This window comes from Odocoileus virginianus, chromosome 9, assembly GCF_023699985.2.
Source record: "Odocoileus virginianus isolate 20LAN1187 ecotype Illinois chromosome 9, Ovbor_1.2, whole genome shotgun sequence".
Classification (NCBI taxonomy): Eukaryota; Metazoa; Chordata; class Mammalia; order Artiodactyla; family Cervidae; genus Odocoileus; species Odocoileus virginianus.
The window spans coordinates 34,257,138-34,265,942 of record NC_069682.1 but is presented as its reverse complement, the minus strand read 5'-3'; the positions used below and the strand labels follow the sequence as shown (position 1 = coordinate 34,265,942).

General features: G+C 44.7%; 1 protein-coding gene across 1 annotated transcript in view; it reads left to right on the top strand.

Moving 5' to 3' along the window:
- The first annotated feature begins 6,907 nt into the window (after window positions 1-6,907).
- The window catches only part of LOC139036621 (patched domain-containing protein 3-like), a 41,319-nt gene continuing 39,421 nt past the window's right edge, over window positions 6,908-8,805 (top strand). The window contains exon 1 of the transcript XR_011489446.1: window positions 6,908-7,352. The gene's annotated coding sequence lies outside the window, so the exon portion shown is untranslated. The remainder of the gene's footprint in view (window positions 7,353-8,805) is intronic.

The following is an 8,805-nucleotide window of genomic DNA, read 5'->3' as shown; positions in this document are numbered from 1 at the left end:
ACCTCCACTAGCTTTGTTCATAGTGATGTTCCTAAGACCCACCTGACTTTGCATTCAGGATGTCTGGCTCTAGGTAAGTGACCACACCATTGTGGTTATCTGGGTCATGAAGATCTTTTTTGTATAGCTCTTCTGTGTATTCTTGTCACCTCTTCTTAATATTGTCTGCTTCTGTTAGGTCCATACAATTTCTGTCCTTTATTGTGCCCATCTTTGCATGAAATGTTCCCTTGGTATATCTAATTCTCTTGAAGAGATCTCTAGTCTTTCCCATTCTATTGTTTTTCCTCTATTTCTTTACATTGATCACTGAGGAAGGCTGTGTAGTAGGTCAAAAAAGCAAGTAAATAAAAGGCCCCTTCCTTTCCATCGTAATATTGTGTGTGTAATAACTTTATATGGAAGAGGAAAATGGAAAACAAATCCCTCACAAAGATTTAGATATAAAAAGATGGCTACTTGAGTTCAGAAAGCTGGTTTAAGACAATCGGTGAACAGAGTTAAAATCAGGGGCTTTGAAACCCTGTGCAGTGGGAAAGCCCAGCGTCAAAGCTAGACACAAGATGCGGAACAAATATCCTACAATTAGCAAAAGCCCTGTCATGCTGCCCTCCTCACCTAACGATAACAAAAATGGCAAAGAAAACTATGATGCAAAAAATCTCTCTCAGTGGTTGAACTTCATCTTTTTTCTTAAGAAATGATCCCAGAAGAAGCGTGGGGTTACTTAGGAGGAGACGCCCTCTCTGCTGGCTAAATTCTGCACAGCAGCAATTGCTAACCTCCTCATTATTTCTGAAAAGTCACTTGGGACAAGCAGAAGACCAGTGAACATCTAGAGGAATGGTAGGTATGGGGCCAGGCGGCATTCAGGTCCTACCAGCCTAACAAACTGTCCTAAGAGAGAGAGAGAAAAAAAAAGGAGGAAAGTGAAGAAAATGTACTCGGTGTTTTGTGTCTTTTCTTTCATGAGTTAGGGTTTCTATTCAGAGTTCCTTTCATTTCACAAGGTGAGACGCAGGAGACCCATGAAATGGATAAAGTCTTCTGACGAGATCCCTCCGCTCCTGTCTGCCCCACGAGGAAGCGTTGCTTTGATCCTCCACAAATAGCTTTTCTCATTTCTATAGAAAAGTGTTTGCTCCAGCCACAGAAACTGAACAAGGGCCCCCATGGACAGGCCCTATTGTGGGGTCTTCCCTTTCTTTTAAAAGCCTGTCTGGATCGGAGGATGACTGCCTGTTAAAATGTTTTCTAGCTTTTTTTCTTAAAAAAAAAAAAAAAGATAGACTGCATCGTGCCAGGAAAATCTGGGTTATCCTTTATTTGTCAATTATTTTGTTTACTTCATCAAGAAGTTAGTGATCTGCCATTAAGTGACCGCTAACTTGGCTTCCTTTGGGGATAAGGAAATGGGGTTGCCAGAAGGAGGCAGGTCTGCATGAGGGCTGCTGACAGTTACTATGCAACCAGTCCAGTCTCTATACAAAATGGTGCCCTTTTCACTTTGCTGAAAAAAGTACATACCGAGGATATTTGAGATTTAACACTGGCTAAAAATATCTTAGCGGTCTCTTCACTTCATGTGACCAGGAGCCATGACTGTCAGAGTATTTGTAATTGGCTTGGAAAAATAGAGCCCACATGAGAGGAATTCTGAATCACAGACCTTGGGGCTGAGCTGGGGATTAAAGGCTATCTTCGCCCAATGGCAACTAAGTGGAAGGCTCTCTTTCTATGGAATTTCTATCAATTAACCTCACTTTTGCTCACTTCCTCTGTGGATGAATGCTTTATTGCCTTATAGCTTGCCCCATCTTTGAACAGCTCTGTCAATAAGTTCTTTTGTTCTCCATGACTATTTTTATGACACAAGAAATGCAGACTTGTGGATACATATTAGAAAACATAGGCTAAAAGAAAGAAAAATACTACTATCATTTTAAACTCAGTCTTATCAAACTTTTTTTACTGGGCATATATGCATGTTTTCCTTTTGATAAAAATAGTATTGTACTATAAAGACTGCCCTAGGACTTCCTTGGTGGTCCAGTGGTTAAAAATTCACCTGCCAGTGTAGGAGACACGGGTCCGATCCCTGGCACGGGAAGATTCCACATGCCACAGGGAAACTAACCTGGCGCACGGCAACTCCTGAACCCGTGTGCCCTAGAGCCTGTGTTCTGCAACGAGAAGCCACCACAATGAGAAGCGCGCGCACTGCAATTAGAGAAGGGCCACGGGCAGCAGCCAAGCCTCAGCACAGTCGAAAATTAATTAACTAATTAAAGAAAAGACTGCTCTAAAAACTGAGATTCTAAAAACTGATAAGAGTGGATTATGAATATGCAGTCATGTCGTCATTGTAAGAAAGCTCTTTGTTCATATATCGGATTGAAGCCGGCCCCCAAATGACTTCCACCCATCAGTCTAAGGTGTCCTCTAGACCAGTACAGGGTGATTTTCTCCTTCTTCTACAAAGTAGATTCTAAGCCTTGGTGCAGAATCTCAAGAGCTTTATTCAGAAAACCTGATATAAGGTCCTAAGCAAGTAATGTTACCATTTAGATGACTTGACATTTGTTTGTTTGCATGTGTGTTTATGGATATGTGTGTGTATATTTTTTAAAGAATTAACCCAGCATTCCACAGGATAAGGCTACATCTTACTATATCTTAGTTAAACAATTAAAGGGAAAGGGGGTTGTCAAACTTTTGGGGGGAGTAAAAAAAGTAGAGAAAAAATATTTCCTATTTATCTATTTCTGATCTGAAAGTAACTTTCCTCTTCAGCAGAGATGATCATCCTACCCATCCAAGACAAGAAGGGGACAGACAGAGGATGAGATGGTTAGATAGCATCACTGACTCAGTGGACATGAACTTCAGCAAACTCCAGGAGATGGCAGAGGACAGAGGAGGTTGATGAGCTGCAGTCCATGGGGTCACAAAGAAACTGGCACAACTTAGAGAATGAACAGGGATGCCCAATGTCAATCTCCAGAATGGTATAACAGACTTGGAATTATCTTGATGAGGCTCAGAAAGAACTTATCTTAGAGATACACACACAATTAACAAGGCTCAAAAAAAAAAATGTCTACAACATAGCTTCTATTTCCCAGGCCCCTGATGACACTGACTGTAGATTTCCACTCTAGCATCAAGCTAGCCCAGGAAGCTGAGAGTTTTGCAATTAGAGTTGGACACTAAAGAAAGCTGAGCACCAAAGGATTGATGCTTTTGAACTGTGGTGTTGTAGAAGACTCTTGAGAGTCTCTTGGACTACAAGAAGATCCAACCAGTCCATCCTAAAGGAAATAAGTCCTGAATATTCATTGGAAGGACTGATGCTGAAGCTGAAACTCCAATGCTTTGGCCACCTGATGCAAGCAATTGACTCATTGGAAAAGACCCTGATGCTGGGAAAGATTGAAGACGGGAGGAGAAGGGGCTGACAGAGAATGAGATGGTTGAATGTCATCACTGACTCCATGGACATGAGTTTGAGCAAGCTCCAGAAGTTGGTGAAGGACAGGGAAGCCTGGTGTGCTGCAGTCCATGGGGTCCAAAGAGTCGGACACGACTGAGCGACTGAACTGAACTGAACTGAAACACAATCAAATCAGTCATAGAAACACCTCTATAAAGCATGCCCAATAAAACTGCAGAGCCATGCATTTTAATCACTGCAGCAGGTATTTGTGGCCCACAGTATTTAAGTAGATGAATCACCCTATGTCTTTATTCTTTAAAACAAGGTAAACATTATTTAGAGAGACTAAGGGAGACTCATATTCCTGTATGGAGGAATATGCCATGTACATGTATGGGAAGAACAATTTGACATTACAAAGATGTACAACTGATTTATAGATGCAAAGCAATTCCAGTCCAAACCCCAGAAGTTTTTCCTATAGAAAACTGACAAACTAGTTATAATATCTACATGGAAATTCTGAATAATCTAGAAGAAAACAACCAAAGCTGAAGGACTTACCAGATATTAAGGCTTACTATGGAGATGTGGTAGGTACCAGGTGGCGCTAGCAGTTAAAAAAAATAAAACCCATCTGCTGAATGCAGGAGACCTAAGAGACTTGGGTTCAATCCTTGGATCAGGAAGATCCCCTGGAGAAGGAAATGGCAATCCACTCCAGTATTCTTGCCTGGAGAATCCCATGGACAGAGAAGCCTGGCAGGCCATGGTCCACTGGGTTGCAAGAGTTGGACATGGCTGAAGTGACTTAGCACACATGTGGAGCTGTAATAATTAAGCAAGTACAAAATTGGCACAAAAACAAACAAATGGAACAGAATGAAGTTGAGAACAGACCTGTGAAAGAAAAATCAAGATAAGCCTGGCTTTCAGATTCCATTTACTAGGACAAGTAAGATGTCCATGCGATCGATGCCAGCCCTTATCGTGGCTCCCTCATTCTGTCTCTTGGGCCATAGAAAAACCAGAAGTTTTCCAATATGGCTTCAAGAAAGAAGTCTGGCTCAGGAAAACCACAAGTGTGTCCCTCTTAATGTCCACCCCACTGACCACTGGCTGGATCCCTGGGGTTCCTCTCCTCTCATCCTCAGGTCCAGGGCTTACTGCCCAGACTTCAGAAACATCCAGGCTGGCACTCCTCAGGTCCTGCCATCCCTCGGGAGACTAGAGTTCCGGTTGTCTGTGTGCCCCAAAGTACCATCTTCCCATCCAAAAGCTGAGGAGGCCATCTTCTCTCCTTCTCAGATAATTTAGCTGATCTTATAAAGGCAAGCCAAATTCCATCTCAAAAAAGAGTATGCTGCTGCTGTTTAGTCACTCAGACGCATCCAACTCTTTGCAACCCCATGGACTGTAACAAGAATACCGGAGTGGGTTGCCATTTCCTCCTCCAGGGATCGTCCTGACCCAGAGATGGAGTCTTTGCCTGCTGCATCTCTTGCATTGGCAGGTGGACTCTTACCACTGAGCCACCTGGGAAACCCTATACAGTGTTAAAAGGCTGCCCCCTTACTTTTAGATAAAACCAAAGCCTTCACACCGATTACCTGGAAGGAAGGAGTGCTGTCACCTGTGGAATAGACAGCATGCAAGCATTAGGGTAGCAGAGGCTGGCGGACACACAGCATTTCTTGGGAGGACTTTCCAGCACTATAAATAACTGGGTGTGGGGCTCTTTTAATGAGGTCCTGACTCAGAGATGGACAGACAGGATGCGGCATTTCTGAACTCTCTGTGGCTCCTTCCTTTCACCCCCTCACACGAAGAACTGCTGTGTCACTGACCCCGACTCCTTCAATAACTCTCCAGCGTGTTAATTCACCTCTGCTCCTGGTACTGGGTGAAAGCGAAAGTGTTAGTTACTCAGTCATGTCTGACTCTATGCCACCCCATGGACTGTAGCCCACCAGGCTCCTCTGTCCATGGAATTCTCCAGGCAGGAATACTGGAGTGGGTTGCCATTCCCTTCAGCAGGGGACCTTCCCAACCCAGGGGTCAAACTCAGGTCTCCTGCATTGCAAGCAGATTCTTTACCATCTGAATCCCCAGGAAGCCCCTGGTACTGGGTAAGCTTGACATATTTCTCACCCAGACAATCTTCAAGAGCTTCCAGATTATCCTTTCTACTTCTAATCACCAACCCCAGCACCATCAATTCTTAGATAATTAATCCAATTATCACCACCATAAATTTCATGAAAACAAATGCTGGTTTTATCAATACTCCATGCAAAAATTTTAGTGACCAACTCCTGTGGCCAACTGAATTCAATGCAAATTTCTGGGCTCTGTGTTTAAAGGTTTCCCTCTCTGTCTCTGTCTGTCTCTGCCCTTTCTCTCTCTTCACTCCAAGTGTGTGAATGCACATGTATACACTTGATATCTGACATCTTGCTTATACACACACACTATATATAGCAAAGATGTTATGCAATAAAATCTGAAGGCTAAAACTATTTGCACAAGATCTTTTCAAGGGCCAGGGGTGCTGTGCAAAAACTCAGGATGTATCAGGTAAGAATCCTGGACCCAAGCAGCTTGGTCTACTGTGGTTGAAGAAACAGGCTGCCGTGATCTATCAAAAGAACAAGCGATTCACTTCAGTTTCTTAGCTTCTAATCATCTGCATCTCAAATTCCATTGGTCTATTTAAAATCTGCCCTGATCTTCCTGACCTATTGCCATGTTCCATTGCTCAGCCAGGAGTCAGAAAGATAGACTCACTGGCTCATACAGGCTCTTTTGAGCTAAGACCAAGTTGAGGGATGAAATGGCAGATAAAGCACTTTGCTATCCACAGCTCTGTACTTCAAATTACATGTAAAATTTCCTCAGAAGACAGATGCCCTCCTTTCAGTCTGAACTCATAAAAACTGTCTTTTAAAATTCTTTTAAATTACAAAAAGTAATTTGCCACTCTAAACATGTCTGTTTGGGATTCTCTTGCATTTCATGCTTTCTTCATCTTCTCTAACTCTGTCTTCCTCCTTTTCTGTCCTTTGGACGCATCTGCCTGTAGCAAATGTTCTTAAAAAAAACACATCTCCCCTGACAGAGCTTGCTTGAAAATTCACACAGAGTAGAAGAGAAGGAAGAGACAGTCCCACTGATCGCCTCTCCCCATCCGCACCACTTGTCCGATTGTTTCAATATCTTGTTTTCAGTTGGAAGGGGAGATGCTTGCTGAGCAAGAAATTCTGAAATTAATGTAAAGATTTTTTTTTATTTCTCTCTCTACTGTATAGAATTTTATCCAAACCATAAATAAATTAAAAGGTCCACCATCAAACAAACCAGTGAATTCCAGGCATGTCATTAATACTTCTGAGATAAATGATCAGATTAATAAAAATGCAAACCCACTTTCTGTGTGAGACAAGGAGGGAGGAGAAGGCAAGACCAGGTTGTTAGATAATCAATGAGGCCATCTTCTCCACTCAGAACTCGGCCGCCGAAACCGAATATGTTATACGGTTATAGAAGGCACTGTGGGAGGAGGATTTTTAAATCCCAGGAGATAAGCAGGATGGCTCAAAGCATCCAAGGCCACCACCCACGGTTTTACTGTCAGTTGGATTCTCTAAGAAGGAAAGCTGCATCTCTGGGGAGTAGAGACGCGGTCCACCCACTCACTCCGAGGATCACCGAGTGGATGCAAACCCCTCGCCTGTGGGTTTCACGGATCTGACACTTTCATCGTCTCTTCTGCCTTCTTCTTTCCTCCTCCCAGGATGCCGCCAGCCTCAAGGGAGGACCAGGGACTACACTCTGCTGAGCTCCGGAACCCACTGCAGGCTCTGGCCCTGGGGTGCCTCTGGAATATGAGCTCATCTCGGTGATGACTGGGAAATAGGTAGGTGGGTCCCCTAGTTCTGGTGCAAAAATGGAGCTGGGGAGACTGGTCCACTCCTGGGGCACCCCGAGGGTGAGGGGCAGGCCGGGATTTGAAAGCATGCCTTAGGGTGAGTTGAGTTTCCCCCACAAACAGCCCCTGCTGCAAGCACTGGGGAAGGAGTCATTTTCTTTGGAAGGTGAGAGGAGAGAGAAGAGGGTGAGACAGGAAAGGCAGAGAAGGCAGGTAAACTGGGATGCAGCCTGCATGTCCTTGCCCTTGGCGACAGGTTCTCAGCCACATAGAATCAGGTGGTGCAAGAACAGTGAGGCTGGGAATGTGTTCCGAGACCTCTATGGGAAGACGCTGCCAACCAGGGCACCCCTCTCCCGGTGTGCAGGGGCACAGATCCTGGTGATGTGGGGGACAGGCAGGGCCCCGGGCAATGTCAGCAAGCTGGAGGGTGACCAGAGAGTGCGGTGGGATGTCCAAGTCGTCTGCCACCTGGCTCCGTCTCCAGCATCTACACACAGCCCCTCCCCGAGGCTGTCCACACTCAAAGGCCCCTCAGGTCACAAGCACACAAGGCAGCTCTTCCTGCTTCCCCTGGCCTCCCTCCATCCCAGGGGGTCACTCGGCCAATGCAAACTCTGTGTCAGAAGGCCAAACTCTTTTATAAGCAAGTGGCTCTCTGAGGGGCATCCACACCAGCAGCATTGCCTGGGTGCTTGCTGGAAATGAAGATGCTCCGTGCCTACCTGCCTCGGGTGAGCCATTCCTGGCCTCTGGGCTGAACACGCCCTCTGATTCCTAAGCTTATGTCTAAGCACCATTGATATTGGTCTCAGGTTATCCGTGGGACCTTATACTCAAAGGTGCTGCCACCGCTGCTGCTAAGTCGCTTCAGTCGTGTCAGACTGTGAGACCCCATAGCGGCAGCCCACCAGGCTCCTCTGTCCCTGGGATTCTTCAGGCAAGAATACTGGAGTGGGTTGCCATTTCCTTCTCCAATACTCAAAGGTAGCAGCTTAGAAACTTTTCTGAAGATTAGAATTTTTTTAATAAAAAGAAAATGAAAGAGAATTCATTTGACCATTAAAGAAAAATACGTACTTCACAAATCGTGCTACAAGAGAGGTTTTTAACTTGGAGACACCACAGACCCCTCCTGGCACCAAAGGTTTCTAGACAGAATGGATTTGTGAGCATATCTGGGGAGAAATTACATTTTCATGCTCACTAAATTCTGCCACAATTTAACCCTTTTTTTCAACCCTGAACGTCGGTTGATAAACCAGAGTGGCATTGGTAGCTCTTGTGACTCTGTCACCAGTAACATCATGGCTTTGTGCAGAACGCTTGAGAGTTGTTGTAAATACCTTGGCTATTGTGCCTGTCTCTGCTTCAGTCTTGTTATTGAATGTGTTAATCAAGCTCAAGGAGAACCATTTCTCCCCTCATAAAACTTCTGACA